Source organism: Hypanus sabinus, chromosome 12, assembly GCF_030144855.1.
Source record: "Hypanus sabinus isolate sHypSab1 chromosome 12, sHypSab1.hap1, whole genome shotgun sequence".
Taxonomy (NCBI): Eukaryota; Metazoa; Chordata; class Chondrichthyes; order Myliobatiformes; family Dasyatidae; genus Hypanus; species Hypanus sabinus.
The window spans coordinates 72,989,680-73,014,614 of NC_082717.1; the positions used below are offsets into that span (position 1 = coordinate 72,989,680).

The window sequence follows — 24,935 nt, forward strand, 5'->3', positions numbered from 1 at the left end:
CAAACTGCCTACAGTAAATTGCCCAGTGATAGAACCTGGATGGAGTTGATAAGAAAGGGGGGGAAATAAAAAGAACGATTAGTGCAAACAGATAGTTGACAGATGGTGTGGATTTGAATGAGTGAATGTAGATCACAATGAATGAATAATGGAGGAGAATGCAGAGTGGTTCAATAGAACTTGCACTTGTATCCAGACACCCAAAACAGTCTTCTTTTACAGAGGAATGGCTCTCTGGATATACAAGCACCTTAAATAATAATTTACAAGTTAGTCTACAACCACGCATTAAGCGACAAATAAACCATTCTGGGCCCTTCCCTAATCTCATCCACAATGTTTCAATGTAGTCAAACTAATGCGGTTGTTTATTGTTTCCTTTGTGAGTCACTGTGGTGCAGAGCTCAGGATGTCCCTCTGAGCTCATAGTTGAGAATCAAGGTGATTTTGTGGATGAGTCAATGACAAAAGCATTGCTATTGAAATAAATATTAATAAGTTGGTGACTCCCTTATTTTGGGTGTCATTCATTTTGACAGCTGTCTTTCTCCCATTGTTCAGAGAGTGAACTTAGAACTACTTCTCTATTTGCAGACTTTCTTCTTGCAGTTTATGGCCATTCAACTCTCAGGGGAAATTTATTGAACTGGCTTGATTGAGATCCCAGTTTTGGTTAGTCTGGCCTAGTGTTTGTTTTTGCAGGAAGTTGCGCAGAACAATGAAATCTGTAGAGATGAGACTGGCCCTATAACAAACGCTTATCTGGAGCCTTCAATCTGTGAAAAAGCTGGGTCTCCTGTGGGTGAACACTGCCAGTCATTATTTAAACCAATGTGGTTGCAAAACTCACTGAAGACAAAGTCTGGATGTTGTACTCATCTGGATAAACTGGATGCCAGGAACTGCATGAGGGTATAAGCTAAAACAGGAGAAAATCTGTAGATGCTAGTTTGACATTATGTGATAGTAACAACCGGCATTAACCCTCACAGAAACGTGTGCGATTAAATTTTATTTGCATGAGCAGGGCTTTCTCTGCTTTTGCGACACATGAATTTCTTGGTTCCTGTTTTAGTGGAGCGGATCTTCAGCCTGACACATTTCTGTTGATCTTACCTGAGTCTCTCCAAGGAAGTCCCTAAGTTTAGAGCAGCACCTTCTGCCATGATGTCTGTACTGCCAGCTGTACACGTGAATTCTCCCCGGGGTTCAACAGGGTAGCATGAACCTTCTGAGCTTGTGAACTGGAATTCCGCCACTGTCTTGTGCCATATTGAAGCTGGAACAATTACAGCTGTCCCACTGAAATCAAGGAAACTATTGACTGCAGAAGGATGATAAGTTAACTTTTTTGTTTGATTTAATTCCCTCAGTTTAAATCATTTTCATTGTGTGCAGGTGTTTATAGTGTTTTAATTATTGTTAAGACACATTTAAGTCATTTTTAAATTTTAATTTTCTTCTGTAATAGTTTTCAGGTGCCTTTACATATTTGGCTTTGACACTCACAAGTGTACAACTTCAGTGCCAGCTGGAAGAGCTCATTCGCACAACCCATTCTGTAAGTGCAGCCAGCCACTTAATGCTGAGCGGGACTCCGACATGTACTGCAAAGGTGAACCTAACTTAAAATCTTCCCTGCTATGGTTGTGCTGTAAATATAGCACCAGTCACTTTGTTCTGGAAATGCCTTGCCAGCCTGGACTGGTTCACTTTCACTTCTGCTCTCAGCATAAGATTGTGCTGTGGAGAACCGGCTTGCATTCGCAGAGGAGAGGAGAAGAATGAGCGATCTATCACCCGTGCCTGGGGATCATTGAGGAGCAGGAGAGCAGATCATTGCCGCCTCGTTGTTGCGGAAGGCTGCCAAGGACAAACATGAAACTTGTGACAACATTTTGTGATTACTTTATTGGTTGTAAGTTTGGATGCCTCGAGCCAAACAAGAGGGCTCATTACATATGTAATTCCTTCTTCTTCCTCAAAGCTGTAAACATAAAAGAGAAACAGGGTCATGGATTCTTACAGCACAGAAACAGGCTCTTAAGTGCAACTCATCATTGCCGACCAAGATGTTAATCTAAAATAATCCCCCCTACCTGCATCTGGCTCTTATCGGACTTCTCTGTTCATGTCACATAATAAGTGAGATATGACCTTCACTCCCTCAGTATCTCCCATTAATTGTTAAGCCACACACTGAAGTGAAAATTCTCTCCTCTTAATGTTCCTCCTCGGTATTCTGCTCTCTTCAAGTATTGCTAAATGAACTGTTGATGCCTGCTTCAGTTAGGCACTCCAAACATCAGACTTTCTCTCCAGGGAAAAATGGGGAAGAATACCTGCAAGACACTTGAAGGTCATATCTACATGGAATTAGCATCTTATCACCACAGCTGAATGCAAAGCTCTTGTTGCTGCCGATTGAATCCGAATAAAGTGCAAGTTGTACCCTCACAAAGTGAACACCCAGTGTAATGGGGCTACAAATTTTTCTTCACAAAATCTCACAGGGAACACTCACTGACAAAACATTGTGCAGAGGAAAAAACAGACCTGCTCAGCAGAATAGCTGCTACTAATCAGAAGTTAATAAATTAATCTTTTGAAATTAAGCTGTCCTAATGTAGAACAAATAGAGAAAAAGTTCCTGTATGCTGCCATCTACAAGAATAAGGCTGACTGTTCTTGCACTTCATTGTATTGGAATTTCAGTAAGTGTGATAGCAACTACTCTCAGAAGTATTTTAAAAAGGAGCTTTGTAGTTCATACCATCATTTCTGTTGCTCCAAGCCTTTGTCAGCTGTATTTTATGAATCCATAAATCTCATTTGTCAGCTGGAATGAGATACATACATAATAGCTGTAACATGTGCCGACAGATAGATTGTCTACAGGATAGTTGATAGATACCAATCCTGATTGAAAGCTTTCATTTTATTGCTTTTCTGTTTATTATACTAAATTTAAATTTATATTTATTTTTAAACTGAATTTTGAATTTTACATAACAAATTCTACTTTGACTTGGTCATTGAAAATGAGACTTTTCCATCAAGCGTCTTTGTAATGTACGGAAACATTTGAAGCTATAATTCACACTTATAATTGCTGTGCAGAGTACTAAAATGTTCATTTACAGAATTTAAGAGATAAGCAGGGTCTAATATTTTGGAATTAGACTACCTTATATCACTATGTTTATGACACATCTTTGTGGTCCCTTAATACTTCATCCCCAGTTTTGCACTGCAGCATATTTATCCCAATTTACATTTAAACATTAGATTAGCAAAATATGAACTACTTCACCCAATGCCATTAATTTACCATATCTGTATCTCCTGAAAATGAAATCAATAAAAGGTTCAAACCCAGCCAAAGTTGAAAAATCTTGTTAAGTTAAAGAGTGTCATCATTTACATGTATGATTTTTGTCAGCTTATTCTTGACTGTGGGAATGAGGTTTGGATTATGTTATTTAAAATCTGACTCTTTAATTTGAAACAGCACTGTTTCATAGATCGACCTGAAAAATACTCACAGGCATTGAAGAACTATCGACCATACAGAATAAATCACCACGAAACCCACAGCCGAGCAACTGCCCTGTTCACAGGCAACCTAGGGCTTAAACTCTGAAATTCCCTTACCAAATCAGTTTACTTCTATAATTCTCTTTCTTCCTCAAAGACTTATTAAAGCCAATTTCTTAAGCCAAGCTTAAGATCATAGAGTCATAATAAAGTACAGCGCAGAAACAGGCTCTTCAGCCCATCTAGACCATGCTGAACCATTTGAACTGCCTTCTCCCATCGGCCTGCACTAGGTCCATCACCCTCTCTACCCCTACCATCCATGTGCCAATCCCAACTTCTCTTTAATGTTGAAATCGAGCTTGGATGCACCACTTGCACTGACACACTCATGACCCTCTGAATAAATAAGTTTCCCCCAGGGTCCCCTTAAAGTTTTAACCTTTCACTCTGAACACATGATCTCCAGTTGTAGCTCCACCCAACCTCAGCAGAAAAAGCCTGCTTGCATTCAGCCTATCAATATCCTACATGTTTTTTAAAATGTTATTGAGAAGCAGCACAGGAAAGGTCCTTCTGGCCCTTCGAACCATGCTGCCCAGCAATCCCCTGATTTAATCCTAATCTAATCACGGGACAATGTACAATGACCAAGTAACCTACCAACCGGTATGTCTTTGGATTGTGGGAGAAAACCAGAGCACCTGGAGGAAACCCACACAGACACAGGGAGAACCTACAAACTCCTTACAGGCAGAGGTGGGAATTGAACCTGAGGTGCCTACACTGTAAACCATTGTGCTCTATCAAATCTCCCCTCAGTCTTCTACGTTCCAAGGAATGAAGTCCTAACCTATTCAATCTTTCCTTTTAAAGCAGGTCCTCTGGTCCCAGCAAATACTTTGTAAATTTTCTCTGTATTCTTTCAACCCTATTTACATCTTTCCTGCAGGTAGGTGACCCAATCTGCAAATGACACTCCAACTTAGGCCTCACCTACGCTGTATACAACTTCAACATAACGTCCCAAGTCCAGTACTCAATACTTTGATTTATGAAGGCCAACGTGCCAAATGCTTTCTTTACAACCTGATCTACCTTTGATGCTACTTTCAATGAATTATAGACCTGTATTCCCAGATCCCTTTGCTCTACCACATTCCTTAGTGCCCTAACACTCACTGTGTAAGGCCTACTGGTTAAGCCTACCGAAGAGCAATACCACTCACTTGTCTGCATTAAATTCTATCTGCCAGTTTTCAGCTCATTTTTCTAGCTGATCCAGATCCTGCTGCAAGCTCTGATATTCTTCTTTGCTGTACACTACACCCCAATGTTGGTGTTATCCACAAATCTGCTGATCCAGTTAACCACATTTTCATTGTTATAGATGACAAACAACAATGGACCCAACATTGATCCCTGCAGCACACCTGTAGCCACAGGCCTCTAGTCAGAGAGTCAACCATCTATGACCACCCTCTGGCTTCTCTCACACGGCCGATGTCTAATCCAATTTATTACCTCATCTTGAATGCCAAGTGATTGAACTTTCTTGATCAACCTTCCATGTGGAACCTTATCAAACAGCCTGCTAAAGTCCATACAGGCACCCACTGCCTTGTTTTTATCAACTTTCTTGGTACCTTCCTTGAAAAAATCTCTAAGATTGGTTGGATCGTATGGATCGGTGGAATAATGAATTTTTTAGCTGCATTCCACTTGAAAAAATTACTTATAATTTAAGGAATCAATATGACACATTTCTGAGAATCTGGCACCTTTATTTACAAAAGATAGGATTATATATATATAGGTGCTCCGAAGATAAAGTTATTGGTCCTGTGGGGAAAGAAATAAATACATATATTAAAGCTATTTTGAATTCCATGGAGCATGTGGGGATCTTCTGATATCCAGGCAGTCTTTCTTTCTTCTTGCTTTCTTTTTTTTAGATAGGGATGTTAAGGGGAGAGGAGTTAAGGGGAGAGGGAGGGTTGATATCATATTATTCTATTATTCTATTCATTCTATGTAACTATCTTAAAAATTGAATGAAATTTTTTTTTTAAAAAGATTGGTTGGACATGATCTACCGTGCACAAAGCCATGCTGACTATTCCTAATCAGTTCATGTCTATTCAAATACAAATACAGTATATCTGCTCCTATAGAATACCTTCCAATAACTTTCTTATTACTGATATCAGGCTCACCAGCCTCTAATTTCTTGCTTTATTTTTAGAGCCTTTCTTAAACAACAGTAAATTATTAGCTATCCTCCAATCCTCCAGTACCTCACCTGTCACTCTGTTGGAACCCCTGCACTTGCCTCCCACAGGGTCTGAGTGAACACCTTGTCAGCTCCTGGGGATTTAATAGAACATAGAACAATACAGTACAGGCCCTTCAGCCCACAATGCTGTGCCGACCCTGCCTCCCATATAACCCTCCATATAAATTCCTTCATATACCTGTCTAGTAGTTTCTTAAATTTCACTAGTGTATCTGCCTCAGGCAGTGCATTCCATGTACCAACCATTCTCTGAGTAAAAACCCTCCCTCTAATATCCCCATTGAACCTTCCACCCCTTACCTTAAAGCCATGTCCTCTTGTATTTATCCACCCTAATTTGTCTCTAGACAGATAACACCTCCTCCTTAGAAACCTGTATATGGTCCATGAAGTCGATGCCGCTATTCCTCACTGCTATAGACTGTGTCCATCTGCTGAGTAAACACAAATGCGAAAAATTAATTTAAGACCTCTCCCCATCTGTTTTGGCTCCACACATTGATTATCATTCTGATCTTCCAGAGGGCCAATTTTATCCCTCAGCAATCTTTTCGCTCTTAACATATCTGTAGAATCCCTTAGGATTCCCCTTCATCTTGACTGCTAGGGTTGATGAAGGCCGATACACCATATGCCTTTTTACCCACACAGTCAACCTGCACAGCAGCTTTGAGTGTCCTATGGACTCATACCCCAAGGTCCCTCTGATCCTCCACACTGCCAAGAGTCTTACCATTAATACTGTATTCTGTCATCATATTTTACCTACCAAGATGAACCCCTTCAAACTTATCTGGGTTGAACTCCATCTGCCACTTCTCAGCCCAGATTTGCAACCTATCAATGTCCTGCTGTAACATCTGACAGCCCTCCACACTATCCACAACACCCCCAACCTTTGTGTCATCAGCAAATTTACTAACCCATCCCTCCACTTCTTCATCCAGGTCATTTATAAAAATCATGAAGAGACGGGGTCCCAGAACAGATCACTGAGGCACACCTATAGTCATACACCTTCATGCAGAATATGACCTATCTACAACCACTCTTTGCCTTCTGTGGGCAAGCCAATTCTGGATCCACAAAACAAGGACCACTTGGATCCATGCCTCATTACTTTCTCAATAAGCCTTGCATGGGGTACCTTATCAAATGCCTTGCTGAAATCCATATACACTACATCTACAGTTCTACCTTCATCAATGTGTTTAGTCACAACCTCAAAAAATTCAATCAGGCTCGTAAGGCACGACCTGCCTTTGACAAAGCCATGCTGACTATCCCTAATCAGATTATGGCTCTCCAAATGTTCATAAATCCTGCCTCTCAGGATCTTCTCCATCAGCTTACCAACCACTGAAATAAGACTCACTGGTCTATAATTTTCTGGGCTATCTCTAGCTGCATCCTTCCAATCCTCCGGAACCTTTCCTGTCCCCACTTATGATGTAAAGATCACTGCCAAAGGCTCAGCAATCTCCTTCCTCACCTCCCACAGTAGCCTGGGGATATCTCATCCATTACCATTAATACTGTATTCTGTCATCATATTTTACCTACCAAGATGAACCCCTTCAAACTTATCTGGGTTGAACTCCATCTGCCACTTCTCAGCCCAGATTTGCAACCTATCAATGTCCTGCTGTAACATCTGACAGCCCTTCACACTATCCACAACACCCCCAACCTTTTGTGTCATCAGCAAATTTACTAACCCATCCCTTCACTGGGACTAATAAGTCCCAGTGACTTATCCAACTTGATTCTTTCCAAAAGCTCCAGTACATCCTCTTTCTTAATGTCTGTGTGCTCAAGCCTTTCAGTCTGCTGTAAGTCATCCCTACAATTGCTAAGGTCGTTTTCTGTAGTGAATACTGAAGCAAAGTGTTCATTAAGTACCTCTGTAATCTCCTCCTGTTCCATACACACTTTTCCACTGTCACACTTGATTGGTCCTATTCTCTACGGTCTAATCCTCTTGCTCTTCAAATACTTGTAGAATGTCTTGGGATACTCGAGGTCTTCCTGTCTTCGCACATCCCATAGGAGGAGAATTTAGCTTTCCTGCTTGGCATTCTTACTTTTCTAACTGAACAAGTATAAAGAAGAAAAAAAAACTGCGGGGGGGGGGGGGAACCTACCTACAGCTTTTTGATTTTTCTCACTCAAGCTTCTCCTAACTGAAGCCTCAAATAGTTAAAGGCTCAAAATCCCTACTTTAACATTGTCCACTTACCCAATGGCTACTCCGACAATGGCCATTCTGCTTTATTTTAATTTGTTCTTGCCAACCAATCTCCATCACTGATTGTCTGCTACTCAGAGCACCAAACTGCCACAGCTTGATGCCTTCTGCACTCAATCGGTGAACCTTAGTGAGTTATGTCTTTTCATGCTTTGGATTGCTGATTGGCCACTGCTGATCAATTATATACTAGTCTCTTCATATGTGATTCGCTATTAAATTTTGACAATAAAGTTTTATAAAGTACCTTGGAGTTAACAAATGCAAAATGTACAAATGCAAATTGATGTCGTTGTTCATAGCTTGTTTGATTCTGCCAAGTGCAATGCAGTTTGCTGATGAGTCTTGCAACATTTATATTTTTAAAACTGGAACCATATCCTGATTGCGTCATTTCATTGTTTAGTTGCAATACCACAATACTTTAATCATGTATATCATTGATGGCAGCAGTCTATCAGTCCAAAGGCTATTTTTAACATGCAATTCTTATCAATGTGTATAGGCAAGTGCTTAGTGACATAACGGCCAATTCTGATTCCATTCTCTCATCTGACAATTCTATATAATCACCTCAAGTAATTACAATATATTTATTGATAAGAAAGGCAATTTAATGCTTCCAGAAAAATCAATAAAGATCCATCTCCCATTATCTCTTGTATAATTCCATGTATTTTTGAATCAATTTAATTGCTTTAATTAATGTTCAACACTTCAGTAGTCTCTTCATTGTTGGACATGCCATGAGGTGGATCATTCAATTTAATTAGAAGCTGACAGGAAAATGGACACTGTTATGGTTTGTAACTCCAAAACATAAAAACTAATTGCAAGAGACAGACGGGAGCCATAAGGAACAAGTCTTAGTTTTGCTTTTAACTTTAAGTAAGGCGCACATGTGTCATGTGCTGACATGATGACATATGCCTTTAATGTACTTTTTCTGATAACCCACAATACATAATGTAAACAACAAAGAATACCTTATCAAACAATACATTTACAATATTACTCAATTATTAAATACTCAACACTCCTTGCTGAGCTATAAACTGAATAGCAACAATTCAGAGTTCAGAGGCGAAAAGTAAAGATGTCTTCACCCAAATTGAGTAGAGTGCTTTAAATACCAGTGCTTCGCAGCCATTTTTCAGAGCTTGAACAGCGGCCAGATGGAACTCAGGATTCCATTAGCAAGGTCAAATAAAAATAAGGCAGAGTCAAATGGAGCAGCCATTGTTGGAGTGGGGCAGTGTTCAAGTGGGGAAACTTTTGGCTTTGATTCAATAGGCTTGGTTGAGAACAAGTGTGGTGATGGAAGTATCTGGTATGCTTTTTCTTGCTCGTTCTTCTTAAAGTGTATAGATAGGGCAGTAAAAATGGCTCCAGTGCATGAGATGTAGGAATTCTGAGAGACCTCCAGCTTGCCAGATAACCACATCTGCACCAGGTGCACCAAGCTACAGCTCCTCAGAAAACATGTTGAGAAATGGAGCTGCAACTCAAGGACCATGGGCTCATAAGGGAAACTGAGGTGATTAAAGATTGAAGCTACAGGAGGTAGTTACCCCGAGGTTGCAGGAGGCAGGTGAATTTGTGACTATCAGAAGAGGGAAGGGAAATAGGCAGCCAGTATAGAGTGCCCCGTGCCCATTCCCCTCAATAACAAGTATATCATTGGGGAAATGACCTACTGGGGGCAGCTGTAGCGACCTGGTCTCTGGCACTGTGTCTTGGAAGTGAAGAGAGCAGAGGAGTAATTCAGCAGTGACAGTAGATTCCTTAGTTAGATAACAGAGACTGTGGTTGCAATAGAGACCCAGATGGTATGTTGCCTCCCAGGTGCCAGGATCAGCGACGTCTGGGATCAGTGCCTACAACGTTCTAAACGGAGAGGGTGAACAACCAGATGTCTTGGTACATATTAGTACCAATGACATAGGAAGGAAAAGAAGAGGTCCTAAAGAGAGAATTTAGAGAGCTAGGTAGAAAGCTGAAAAGTAGGAATTCCAGCTTGACAATCTCTGGATTGCTGCTTGCGGCATATACCAATGAGGGCAAGAATGTGATGACTTGTCAGATGAATCTGTAACTGAGGAATTGGTGCAGAGGGCAGGGTTTCAGATTTATGGATCATTGGTATCCCTTCTGGGGAAGGTATGACCTGTTCAAAATGGACAGGCTACACCTGAACCTGAAGGGACCAATATGCTTGCGGATAGGTTTGCCAGAGCTTTTGGAGAGTGTTTAAACTAATTTTGTTGTAGGATGGGAATGAGAGTGATAGGGCTGAAGATAGAGATGTTGGTTTACAAGCAGAAGTAGTGTATAATGGAATTGTCAGGAAGGACAGGTAGATGATAGGGCAAAATTGCAGTCAGTGGGATGGGTTGCAGTGTAAAAAGGGGACAAAATTGAAAAGGATGACAAATAGAGGAGTAATGGGGGAACAAGGAAATGGTGAACAAACTGAGTAAGTATTTTGCATCAGTCTTCACTGTGGAAGACACTAACAGTATGCCGGAATTATGAAAATGTCAAGGGACAGATGCGAGTGCAGTTGTTATTCCTAGGAAGATGGTGCTTGGTAAACTGAAAGGTCTGAAGGTAGATAAGTCACCTGGACCTGATGGACTTACACCCCAGGGTTCTAAAAGAAATAGCTAAAAAGATTGCGGAGGTATTAGTAATGTTCTTTTATGAATCAATAGAGTCCGGCATGGTTCTGGAGGACTGAAAAATTGTAAATAGCACTCTGCTCTTCAATAAGGGAGGGTGGCAGAAGAAAGGAAATTATAGGCCAGTTAGCCTGACCTCAGTGGTTGGGAAGATGTTGGATTAGTTGTAAAGGATGTTGTCTTGGGGTACTTGGAGGCATGTGACAAAACAGGCCAAAGTCAGCATGGTTTCCATGAGGGAAAATCTTGCCTGAGAAACCTGTTGGAATTCTTTGAAGAAATAACAAGCGGGATAGTTTTGGTTTGCAGATGCAGCAGACTATCAAGAAGGCAAATGGAATGTTGGCCTTCATTGCTAGAGGGATTGAATTGAAGAACAGGGAGGTTATGCTACAAATGTACAGGGCACTGGTGAGGCCACATCTGGAGAATTGCATGTATTTCTGATCTCCTTAATTGAGGAAGGTTATACTAGCTTTGGAGGTGGTGCAGAGAAGGTTGATTAGAAAGGTGAGGGGGTTAGACTATGAGGAGAGATTGAGTTGCCTGGGACTGTACTCGCTGGAATTTAGAAGAATAAGAGGAGATCTTATAGAAACATATATAACTATGAAAGGGATAGATAACATAGAAGCAGGAAAGTTGTTTCCACTGATAGGTGAGACTCAAACTAGGGGACATAGCCTCAAGATTCATGGGAGTAGATTTAAGATGTAGATGAGAAGGATCTGCTCTTCCCAGAGAGTGGTGAATCTGTGGAATTCTCTGCCACAAATTGATGGCTTTGGCAGTTGAGGCTAAGTCAGTAAATGTATTTAAGATAAGGTTGAATAGATTTTTGCATAGTAGGGGAACTAAAGTTTATGGGGAAAAGGCAGGTAGGTCGTTAGGAGTCCGTAGCCAGATCAGCCATGATCTTATCGAATGGCAGAGCAGGCTCAACTGGTCAGATGGCCTACTCCTGCTCCTATTTCTTATGTTCTTGTAGACAAAGAAGAATCAGTGGATGTTGTGTACTTGGATTTTCAGAAGGCCTTTAACAGATAAGGTGCCACAGATGATGCTGCTAAACAGGATAAAAGCCCGAGATATTGTAGGAAGGATACTAGCATGGAGAGAGATTGGTTGGTTGGCAGGAGGCAAAGAGTGAGAATAAGGGGATCCTTATTGGACTGGTTGCTGGTGAGTAGTGGTATTCCACAGGCTTTTGTGTATGTCAATGATTTAGATGATGACATTGAAGGCTTTGTGGCCAAATTTGTGGATGATATGAAAATAGGTGGAGGGGCGGGAGTGTTGAGGAAGCACAGTGGCTGCAGAAAGACTTAGATTAGGAGAATGGGCAAAGAGGTGGCAGATGGAATACAGTGTATGGTCATGCACTCTGGACTGAAATTGGACGCTAGCAATTGATGATCAGTAACGGGGGTAAACTCTCTCCCATACAAGTACCGATTGAGATGTTTTACAGCCCATACAGACTCAAGGCACTCTCTATGAACTTGTAAGGGAACACGATGCAAAGGCTATGTGGCACTCACTTCCGTCACTGGTAACATCTGACATGACTGCATCTATAACATAAGATGTGGCATCACAGACAAGCTTCACTGGACAAATTAGATCATAATACATGAGTACAGTGTCTGATATTGTCATTGTCTTTATCTTTTGAAAGCCACCTCACACTGCTTTGACCATTTCCATTTCTTCCCAATCTGTTGTAATGAGTGCAAGGAGTGCAGCACAGTAGCCAGGTTTGGCAGGAGCCTGTTACAGTAATTAACCTATCCTAAAAAGGACCACAAAAAGGTTAAAAGGAGGCAGAGCTAAGATGTCACTAGAAGGGGGCTTCTTCAAGCTCATCTACGAAAAAGCTTAATTTTTCCTCTTTCATATCTCTTTTTTTCCTTTTCAGTGTGGATGGGAATCTGTCAGAGTCTGTGATTTACAGCTGCACTCAAACTACAGATCTTCACAGTGATGGTTCCCATTTCTGGACTCATCAATTGGCTGCTTTTGACATCCCCAGCAAGTAGCCTGATAGACAGGTGAGGTCCTGTGGTCGAATTGATTCCATGCTGTTGCTAACTGAGGCAACCCCTCTCCCTCTCTCTCTCTCTCGCTCTCTCTCATCCAGCACACATTGCTGCGTTCTTTTGCCATGAATAAATCAGCACAGATGACTTATACAGATAGTAGACATCACACAATGCCTTCAAAGACTGTATCTTCCAATTCTTCATTTTCCTTGTAACATTGAAGATGATTGTCAATACCTTCAAATCTTCATAGATCCTAACTTGTTGAAGTAGTGATATCATTTCATTTTCAGTCCCAGCTGTTTCTGGCATCTCCAAGTCTGAACGTTTGAAACCGTAGCGAGCAAAAAGAGTTCCAAATTGTCTTGCTATTTACTTCTCACCAAATATCAGTCATAAAAATCACTGCTTTCTGAACACAAATTCACACAACTGATGCTATTTAAAAACTGTTCACTCTAAGCATGTGTAGTGATTAATGGCCACACAAGTGCTGGTTAGAAACTTCAGCAACAGTCTTCTGTCCCAACTTAGTGGCATAGTGTCTCAAATAAACAAAGGGAATCCCAGCTATTTTCTTCAGTAGATTTTGTTCTTTAAGATTTGTCCTAAATAAACGGCTGCCCCGATTAACTAGTGGCCCAATTAACAGGAGTCCATTGTACTGTACTAGTGATCACAAAAGCTGATTTTTTTCTTTTCTTTTTTTCTTTTTTTTGTTTGTGATGCACCATCAATAACTCACTCTGAGACGTAAAGGCGAGATATCGGCTTTTATTGACTGGAAGAAGGAACCAGCAGTGAGTGACCACCATACTACAGTGTGGAGACTGAGAGGCCGGGCCCAGGCTCAGATCGCCTTTATACAGGGGTCTGTGGGAGGAGCCACAGGAGCAGTCAGCAGGTGGTGTGTCCAGACAGGCACACGTAGTTCACCACATTCACCCCCCCTTTGTTTTAAAAGAGTCCCCATGTGGCGAAGTTTCTTACCGGTTAAGTCTATCAGGTGGTCGAATCTGGCGCTGCGATCTACGTAGCACCGGCTGTGATTGCACAGATGCCGACGGTGGCGGTGATTGCACAGGAGACGGACGTTGTGCTGGTTCCAGCCCACTAGGCGCCAGTGGTCCCTCACGCATGTGCGAGGCGCCTGGTATATATGCGTACGAAACGCCCGGTATATGAGTGTCGTGAGGAGTCTGTGTAGGGCCTGGTGAGCGCGGTGTCACCTCGGGTACAGGGTTCATAGTTACCGGAGAGTGTTCAGGGTAGTGGTCTGCTGCACCTGCGGGTGCCAGGTCACGGACGGAGACCGTGTCCTCCCGCCCATCAGGTAAGACCACATAGGCATACTGGGGGTTCGCATGTAGAAGGTGAACCCTCTTGACCAGTGGGGAGTATTTATTACTCCTCACATGTTTCCGGAGCAGCACTGACCCCGGGGACGTCAGCCAAACTGGTAGAGTGGTCCCAGTGACAGACTTCCTGGGAAAAGAGAATAGGCGTTCGTGAGGGGTGGCATTGGTGGACGTACACAACAGAGAGCGGTTAGAGTGGAGTGTCTCAGGGAGGACCTCCTGCCATCGAGAGACCGGCAACCCTTTTGACTTAAGGGCTAAAAGTGTGGCCTTCCACACTGTGGCATTCTCCCTCTCCTCCTGTCCATTTCTCCGGGGATTATAACTCATGGTCCAACTAGTAGCAATGCCCCTAGCTAGCAGGTACTGGCGCAGCTCGTCACTCATAAAGGAGGACCCTCTATCACTGTGGATATAGCAGGGATACCCAAACAGAGTGAAGAGCTGGCGCAGGGCTTTTATGACGGACGTGGCAGTGGTGTTGGGGCAGGGAATGGCAAAGGGGAACCGTGAGTACTCGTCGATAACATTGAGAAAATAGACATTGCGGTCGGTGGAGGGAAGGGGGCGCTTAAAGTCAACACTCAGTCGCTCAAAAGGGCGGGTGGCCTTGACAAGTTGCGCCGTGTCAGGATGGTAGAAGTGCGGTTTGCACTCAGCGCAGATTTGGCAGTCCCTGGTCATCGTCCTGATGTCCTCCAGGCAGTATGGCAGGTTCCGGGCTTTCACGAAATGGTAAAATCGGGTGACCCCTGGATGGCAAAGTTGTGCATGAAGCGCGTATAGCTGGTCGAGCTGTGTGCTAGCACACGTACCCCGGGATAGGGCATCAGGGGGCTCATTGAGTCTGCCAGGCCGGTACAGGACATCGTAGTTGTAGGTGGAGAGTTCTATTCTCCACCGCAAAATCTTATCATTTTTGATTTTGCCCCGCTATTGGTTGCTGAACATGACCGCAACCGAGCACTAGTCGGTCAGCAAGGTGAACCTTTTGCCGGCGAGATAGTGCCTCCAGTGCCTAACAGCCTCTGCTATGGCCTGGGCTTCTTTCTCCACCGCGGAGTGCCGAATTTCAGAGCCTTGGAGGGTTCGAGAAAAGAATGCTACTGGCCTGCCTTCCTCATTGAGGGTAGCAGCCAGAGCAAAATCGGAGGCGTCACTCTCTACTTGGAAGGGAATGGTCTCGTCCACCGCATGCATCGTTGCTTTGGCAATGTCCCCTTTAATTCAGCTGAAGGCCACGCAGGCCTCAGCAGAGAGGGGAAACGTGGTAGACTTGACCAGGGGGTGTGCCTTGTCTGCGTAATGGGGGACCCATTGGGCGTAATAGGAAAAAAAACCCAGGCACCATCTGAGGGCTTTGAGGGTGGTGGGAAGAGGGAATTCTAACAGGGGGCGCATACGGTCAGGATCAGGGCCAATGACGCCGTTCTCCACGACATACCCAAGGATAGCGAGGCGGGTGGTTCCGAACACACACTTGTCCCTGTTGTAAGTAAGGTTCAGAGCTGCGGCCACTTGGAGAAATCGTTGGAGGTTGGCATTGTGATCCGGCCAGTCACGACCACAGATGGTGATGTTATCCAGATAGGGAAATGTGGCCTTCAGTTGGCACTGGTCCACTATCTGGTCCATTTCCCTCTGGAAGACAGACCCCATTCGTGACACCGAAGGGGACGCTCAGGAAGTGATAGAGTCTGCCGCCCGCCTCAAAGGCGGTGTAGGGGCGGTCCTCTGGGCGGATGGGGAGCTGGTGATAAGCGAATTTCAGATCTATGGTCGAGTACACCTTGTACTGAGCTATCTGGTTGACCATATCCGCGATGCGGGGTAGGGGGTACGCGTCAAGCTGCGTGAACCTATTGATGGTCTGGCTATAGTCCACGACCATCCTATTTTTCTGTCCAGTCCGAACAACGACCACCTGGGCCCTCCAAGGACTTGTGCTTGGCTCAATGATCCCCTCCCTGAGCAGCCGATGCACCTCTGACAGAATGAAGGCCCTGTCCCCCGCGCTGTACCTCCTGCTTTTAGTTGCCACAGGTTTACAGTCAGGGGTCAGGTTGGTGAACAGTGGTGGGGGAGGGACCTTGAGGGTGGAGAGACTGCAAGTGGTGTCGGTAGCGCAGCTGTCGGCATGGTTCTGGATGGGACGTGTAGGCCTGTGTGTGTGTGTGGTCAGTAGTGATGAAGTCCCACAGAACTGAGGATTCCGGACAGTGAGTGGTGGGAGGGGCCCGTCATATACCATAGTCACACTTTCGAGATGGCTCTGGAAGTCCAGCCCCAATAGCACAGGTGCGCACAGTTTAGGCATGACCAGTAGCGCAAAGTTCCGATATTCTGTGCCTTGCACCACCAATGTCGCTACACAACCCGCCTGGATGTCTGTGGAATGCGATCCAGAAGCCAAATTGATCCTCCGACTTACCGGCCGTGTTGCGAGTCCGCAGCGTTGCACTGTGTCCGGGTGAATAAAACTCTCAGTGCTGCCCATGCCAAACAGGCAGCTAGTCCTGTGCCCCTCCACCAGGATGTCCATCATTGACCTTGCAAGCTGGTGTGGAGCGCTTTGGTCGAGAGTTACAGTGGCCAGAGTTGAGCCGTTGGGGTACCCGGTAAGCATCGGTGGGTCGGAGGCGAGGCATGCTGAAGCCGACAAAGATGGCCGCCCACATCCGGGCATGCAAGATGGTGGCCCCCATGTCTCACCCGCAGCGCTGCACTCCACTCGTAGTTTAGACTTACAGACCATGGCAAAATGGCCCCGCTTTCCGCAGCTGGAGCAGGTCACTTCTCGCGCCTGGCAGCGTTTTTGGGGATGTTTACCGACTCCACAGAAATAACATAGCATGGGCTTCTGACGGGCCGCAGCCGTGGTCGAGTTCGGGGAGCTCGTGGAATAGCGACTGTCAGCGGAGTTGGCGAATTCGCTCGCGGGAACCGGTGATGGCAGGGTCTGAGGCGTCCACGGAACCGGCGGGGGATTGCGCGGCTGGACAGCATCAGCATTGTGCAGAGCAGCTTCCAGAGTGTCGGCCGTCTCGATCGCCGTGCGTAAGGTAAGATCGGCTTTTTCCAGTAGCCGCTGGCGCACGTACACTGACCTCAGTCCCCTCACAAAGGCATCTCATACTAGCAGCTCCACATGCTGTTCTGCCGTGAGCGTCTTGCAGTCACAAGTTCGGACGAGTGTCTGTAGTGCTCGGAGAAACTCGGCGCTCGATTCTCCAGGCTGCTGTCGCCAGGTAGCTAAACGATGTCTTGCGTAGACGGTGTTCACCGGCCGCAGGTACTGTCTTTTGAGGGCGTCCACTGCCCCATCGTAAGTCGGCAGGTCTCTGATAATTGAATAAACTTTTGGGGTGACCCTCGAGAGAAGAATTCTGTGCATAACAGCGGGGTCAGTCGCATGAACCTCCTCCAAGTATGATTGGAAGCATGCAAGCCAGAGTTCAAAAGCAAGGGCTGCTTCAGGGTCTTGGGGGTCCAAATCCAATCTTACCAGACGTAAAACGGTTTCCATGTTTTAAAACTTCCAATCAATAAAATTGATGCACCATCAATAACTCACTCTGAGTCGTAAAGGCGAGATATCGGCTTTTATTGACTGGAAGAAGGAACCAGCAGTGAGTGACCACCTTACTACATCCTGGAGACTGAGAGGCCGGGCCCAGGCTCTGATCGCCTTTATACAGGGGTCTGTGGGAGGAGCCACAGGAGCAGTCAGCAGGGAGCGTGTCCGGACAGGCACACGTAGTTCACCACAGTTTGTTTCTGGACTACAGCTTGAGCCCTGTCTGAGTGCAATACCTACCCCATGGGTTTTGCGCAAAAACAGCATAATTTATCTACTTAATGGAAATGTATCCTGAAGACTGGCTGATGATACTCATATGCCCTGATGATTTCATGGCTGAAATCTGATGAAAATATTTGAGGGTTGCAGTGACCTTCACCTGAATGAGAATTGCTGTATTACTGTGTGCCTCTCAGAGATCTCATTGTAGGAAGTGACACAGTTCTGTGACAATCTCTATGACTGGAAGAGTGCAGCTCCATTTTCACTTCTTATAAACATCAAAGTATGTTGACCTTGGTCTAAAGCGTCTGTCAGGAGAATACGGTTTCTGAGACCCAATTGTCTATCACTGCAGTACTGACTTACTACTGTTCATCAGCCTGATCACCTACTCAGGTCAGGAAAATCCCCAGAAGAATAAAAAGCTCCTTTCAAGATCTAGCAGGATTTTGGACATTTCATTTATAACTCACTATCCAGGAGATGACACTATCTTTCAAGTGTAAACAATCACACAATATAATGATTGTGAAATGTAAAAGAAAATTCTGTAGCTCTGTCTGTATCTAAGGATAGTACTGCAACAGTTCCTTTGAAAGTAATGTGAGAAACAATTGAATTCACTGCAACTGAATAGGATACTGATGGACCCAGACACAATAGTTCATGCTGCCTTAGAAACTTTTGACTATAAGCATCATCTACTGTGACTTCTCTGGTCTTCTGGACCTGATTCCTTTGTACAGGCATTAAAACAGAAATATCTTGATTTGGTCCCAACTAGAGGTCACACCATCATCTGGTTGAGTCCCTGCTCTGACAATGGCATTGGACATTGGCTCTGCATGGACACTGATCAATCCTGTGACCCAACTGTGTTTGTGTAACATCCTCCAGTCAATCCATATTATAGCAGACTGATCTCTCTGCTCAGAAATATGGCTATAGTAGGAAGACTGTGCCATCCATTTCAGGGTGTGTTTAATGGTCTTCACGGGCTCCATAGAGGAAATAAGAACACCTAGATGGTCTTACAATGTGCTGTATAATCTGCTAGTGGACACTTCCACCCAAGCTTCTTTCCTTATCTCAATGACTGATAAGGACCTAACTGAAAAATGCTTGATGATGCACGAGCTTTGCCAGCCCCATCTCTCTTGTCATGCATCCCCATCAAATCCCTCCTAATTCATACTTGGAGTTCCCCCTTTGTTCTTTAAGGTGGAAGCCTCTAACTTGGTGCTTGGAAATGAGTAAAGACAAGCATTTGCCTTTTGCTTTTCTCTCAACATCTTCAATAAGAAAAAAAGTGGATTATTATGGGTAGTGCTTATATATTTCTGACAGTTGAACATTTGAGAGGAGGGTCCCATAGGCTCATGGTTTATCATTGAAAGAAGGCATTCATTCCATTGTATATAAGCCAGCTCTTTGTTGCTATTGTCCAATTTTTCCATTCCCAATAGAATTTCAATTTCTAGTGCCTATTCACACCTACAATGCACAACCAACTTTTCCACTATTAGATTTCTCTTTTGCACAACATGCCTGGACACCATGCTTACTTAATTATTTTTTGTTTGTGTGCCCAGGCAGGTTTCTGGGAGGCTGCGTTAAAGTGAAACCTGGGAGTGCGAAGTGGATTGGATATTGAATAGACTCTTGAAATAGAAATTTCTACAAGTACACAGTAGAAACTTCTAAGTTCCTAAGAATACACAAAGGAAAAGAGCTGAGAGTACAAACTTTGTTGGGGAGTGCACAATGGTTTGGAGCTCAAAGGACACTGCATTTCTGTCAGCGGACCTACAAACAAAACACCACTGGGCCAGTTATGTCCCACCTAATAAATTTTCCATTGGAAGCATTGACCAATTTCTGGTCCAACATCTTTGACTGCCCTTCTTGTTGGGCTGAACTAAGGTCTCATTATGGGACTTGATTTCAGATTTTGTATGGTAGTCAACCCTAGGAAACACATTGAAACATTTTACAGCACTAATATCATTAGAGAAATTCAAGATGTTACATTTCTTTGTGGGTACGCGTGTCCAGTAATGACAGATATTGAAAGATAACTGATCCTTTGAGCATGTCGAGTGTAGTTATGGGACATCTTCTGTAGAAGCAACAGTGGATTAAGTTGGCTGGAGGTGAATGGCAAGATGGTAAATCACACAGTTACTTCAATGCAATGTGACAAGGAGGCTACTGGTAAACATGGCCAGCACCTTTATTTTGCATCTAACAGGAGAGCTTGGATCTGCACCAACAAAACTGCCTGGTTACCTCCATCAGAGCTCATCAATGTTCCTTGGGTATCTATCTGCTTGGCCCAAACAGTATGATCCGTGTCTCTAACTAGGACAAGAAAGCATCCATTGCAGTTCATTAAAGAAGAGAGTCAGTGCTGCTTCAATTGCTTTTACAGGTAAATATGCCTTCCATTTATCTCCAGGTATTATGAGAATACTTTACCATTTAAGTGAGGAGGTGGGAAAATGTTTTTAGTCTAACATCTAAAAGTTATTTACTGTCTCCTAAATAAGCAAAGATCCAAAGTCTGCAGGTCATCCTTGCTACTTAAACAATGTTAGGGATGTAGAAGTAAGGAGAGGTCATTTTGATTCTCAGGCCTGCTCTGTCAATATGACTATTACAAATCTTTGTCCTACCTCTGTACCTTTCCCCATGTCCATCAATATCTTCTGCTAACGAAATCCTACTAAACAACTTCTGCTTGAGGCAGACAGCATGTCAGGCCTGCACAGCTGGCACCTCCGGTCTCTACCGAGCTAACAGGAGTCACCAGCCACTCCGTTACAACTCATCACCTGCAGCCTATGTAAACCCAGTTCCTATCCACAGTCCTCTGTTCACATGTTGAACCAGCCAGCCTCAACCAATGGCTCCTAGCCTTGTTAAGTATTAAGTGGAAGGGGGCAGTGGACTGGATGGTTTGTCTTTGTCCAGGCCCGGGCTTGGTGCTGGATTACACCAGGGAATTCAGACTCTTGCAGCAGAGTCAGGCACTGCTAACCCATTACCATCACTGCTTCTCAGAGTGCTTGAAGTACAAACTGTCTACCCAAGAGATGCCCACCGACATTGAAAGCCTCATCACTCTGGACTCTGAATCGACAAACATCTTAGAGAACTACCCATCGGATCATCAGCCAGAACACCAGTTCAGATTCTAGAACTATCTCAGGCTACATGACCCCCATCATCAATGACTTAAGAACCAATGCAGTTAGGGAGAGCTCCCTTAACCCCATAAGAGTCTGAGCATCAGTGGAGGTGTGCACTTACTGTGGAGCCACCGATCACCCATGCATCAAAATTTCTCTTTGTCCGGGAAAGTGGCACCACCAGGTAGAGACCAGTGGCCTTCTATCTGGTAAGCTCCCCTCAGCCTCTCGTTCCAGCACCATAGCCCGATTCACTCTCCCTGTCCTCCTCCACACCCAATGGTTCTATGCACACAGGAGGCTGTGGTGGACTCTGGCGCAGCAGGCAACGTTCTGGACCGAACACTATGTGTGCTGCTCGGACTCCCTACCCAGCCTAGTCCTCACCCCTTCTGTGCAACATTGATGCATGTCCCTTGTGTCAGAGTGCAGAAATGTCCTTTGCACATGAGGATCAGAGAGCACCATAAATCCATCCAATTCCTCCTGACTGACTCACCCAACACTCCTCCCATCTTGGGTTACCTCTGGTTCTCCTCTCGCAACCTTCACTTCACCTGGTCATTCAGTCCACTGCTGAGTTGGGGGTCCACCTGCCTGCAGCCTCAGTTGACCTCACCCTGTAAATCTGTGGAGATGGAGGAAACTCTCAAAATCACCAAAGTCATACAGGAGTACTATGGCTTAGCCATTGCCTTCAGTAAAAGGGAAGCCAGCACCCTGCCGCCTCTTAGACCACACAACTTTGTGATATACTTCCTTGCTGAGGATGTCTATACTCCCTCTCCCCCACCTCATACTCAAGCCATGAATAACTGCATCGTCCAGGCTCTACAGCCCCCTAGCTGGTGCAGGATTCTTCTTTGTTAAAAAGCAAGATAGGGGTCTCTGTCCATGCATCGACTGTAATGGACACAACAAAATCACCATTAAGTAACACTACCCTCTCACCTTGATGGATAGTGTATTTGAAACACTCCACAGGGCCCAGATCTTTACCAAATGGGATCTACAGAATGCATACAATCTGATCTGGATCTGGCAGCGGGGTGAGTGGCTGACAGTGTTAATAACACCCACTGGCCACTACAAATACTTTGTGATGCCTTTTGGACTTTCCAACATTCCAGCCATTTTTCAAGCCTTCATCAATGAGATCCTCTGAGACAAGCTGCACAGGTATATATTCGTCTATCTCGATGCCACACTCATCTTCTCCAAAGACCCTCAAAACCACGTCTATCAGGTCAGTAAAATCCTTCAACATCACCTCAAAAACCAACTACTGCAAATTAGAAAAAGTACCAGTTCCAAACTCTGGTCATTTCCTTCCTGAGTTACATCATTTCACTCCAAGAAATAACCATGGACCCAGAGAATATGCAGCATTACTGAATGGCCCCAGATGCACTCTTTCAAACAGTGCTTCTTGGGCTTCTCCAACTTCTACCACTGTTTCACTGAACCTACAGCCAAATTGCCACTCCTTTCACCTACCTCATGGATGACCTGGTCTGCTGCTGTGGACCACGCTTTCAATGAGCTGAAGAGATGCTTCGCCACTGCTCTCATCCTCCACCATCTGAACCGTTCTGGACCCGTTGTGGTAGAGGTGGACTCATCCGTCATGGGCACCAGGACCATCCTCTCCCTGCGAGGACTAGATGGGAAGATGCACCCTTGTGCCTTCTTCTCATGCAAGTTCAACTCTACATAGTGGTGTTATGGAGTAGGAGACAGGGAGCTACTCACCATTAAGTGGGCCTTGGATGATTGGAAACATTGGCTGATGGAAAAAAACCAAGCCCTTCCTGGCCACCAGAACCTCATATCCATACAAAAAAAATTGCCAATTCAAACCACATCAGGCCCTTCTTCAAACAATTCAACTTTATCATCTCCTACTGACCTGGTTCCAAGAACACTAAGATGAGTGTCTTGTCATGACTGCTCGACCCTGCTGAAATGGAGATTGCCCCTCAGCCCACCATTCCATCCATGCACATCCTCACCCTGATCATCTGGAATCTTGAGGATCAGATTCACCAGGCCCTACAGCAGGAATCTGCTCTGGCCGACACACCTGGCAAACGCACATATGTACCAGCGGCCGTGCACTCTGAGGCACTCCAGTGCACACTTTCCTCACCCCTCTCTGGCCATGCAGACACACAGCAGATTCTGGATGTTGTGACACTAGTTCTGGTGGCCCATTATAACCACTATATCCTCAGTTTGTTGCTGGCTGCCTTCAATGTACCCAGTTTAATCCAGTGGTCCATCCAGTGGTCCTCTGGGCTCCTGAGGCCCCTACCGTTCCGCCGATGCCCATGATCTCACATCATCATGGATTTCATCATGGGTTTGCCACCTTCCAATGAGGCAAGGGTGACCATGACAGTGGTGGAACAATTCCCCACGGCGGCCCACTTCGTTGCCCTCCCCAAACTTACATCAGCCACTGGGATGGTGAAGCTAGTTCTTCAACAGGTAGTTTGCCTCCACAGTTTCCTTCAGGACACAATTTGTTTCCTGCTTCTGGTGAGCCTTTTGCTTCCTCCGCAGCTCAGTGAGTTTGTCCTCTGGCTATCATCCACAGACCAATGGTCAATCAGAAAGAACCAACCAGCAAGTGGAGAAGTTTCTGCAAGGTTTTACCACCTCCAACCCTTCCACATGGAAGAGGTTTCAGCTCTGGGCTGACCTGTCCCACAATCTACTCTACATTCCTTCTCACCACAGTTCCAGTATGTCGCCCCTTCATTACCATTAACTCCCATTGTTCCCCATGGTGGACCCTGCTTACCGGGACCCTGGTTCACTAATGCCAGACTGCTTGGCAGAGGACATGGAGGGCCATCTCACTTGCCAACTATGCTGCCAGGCTAACCGCTATCAGGAAGAGTACGGCCTGGAGGAGCGGTCTTGGGCACCATGCGGTTTCATCAGCAATCCGTTGCTTATTGAGAAGTTCCACCAGGCTCATTTGAATTGTCCTGGGTCATCAGGTGTCAGCCGAAGGAGGGGGATCCTGTCTCTGCTGCTCTGCTTTTGGGTCAAGCCTCCTCTATTTTCCTGACCCAGTTTCACACGTCCATGTTAAGATGCTTCCCAGCTACACTCCTGGTGAGCTCGGCCTTAATTTTAAGACTAGATTCCCCATCCAGCACAGATATTTTTCTCTCTGTTTGTCCTTTCAGGTTTTCTTAATGTCTTCAATCAAAGCAGCCCTTTTGATCCCACAAACTATAGAGCTTGTGCAGCTAGGCAGCAGAAGTCCCGCCTCCCACCTCCATGGCCCCGTGAAAAATCCAGGGATTTAATTGTCAAGACTATTGAAACACACATTCTTTTTCAATGTCATTCTTAGTTATTGCAATGTTTTTCATGAAACATTTACACTGGCAGAATTCACATTGAGAAGAGTCATGCATTTCAAAAATATAAATTGCCTTAAGTCTCGGAATGCATCAAATGAAAATGTTTGTTTTGTGCTCCCTTCGTATTAACAAAGACGAGCCTTCCATTTTCTTTCTAGCATAACGATATGAAAATACTTTCCTGCAGAAAACTAAAACTAAAATTAGAATCTCCTTACAACTGTATCTCACATAATTTCAGGGAAGAATACATCATTTGTAGAATAATTTACAGAGAAAAATTCAAATCACTATACAGTATGGTTTTTTTTATTGCCTGATTTTTTCTCCTTATTCATTTAGGTGAAGTAGCTTTTTAATGTTGTATCTGAGGGTCCTTCTCTATTTATGTTTGATAAAG

The 24,935-nt window shown here is 44.5% G+C and overlaps 1 long non-coding RNA gene across 2 annotated transcripts in view; it reads right to left on the minus strand.

Annotated features, from left to right (window-relative positions):
- Positions 1-1,538: 1,538 nt before the first annotated feature.
- Positions 1,539-24,935, minus strand: part of LOC132403012 (uncharacterized) — an 85,000-nt gene continuing 61,603 nt past the window's right edge. For both annotated transcript variants that reach the window (XR_009515158.1, XR_009515157.1), the window contains exons 3-5: positions 6,134-6,267; positions 2,100-2,342; positions 1,539-1,987 (exon numbers count right to left, since the gene is read on the minus strand). This is a non-coding gene — a long non-coding RNA (uncharacterized LOC132403012). The remainder of the gene's footprint in view (positions 1,988-2,099; positions 2,343-6,133; positions 6,268-24,935) is intronic.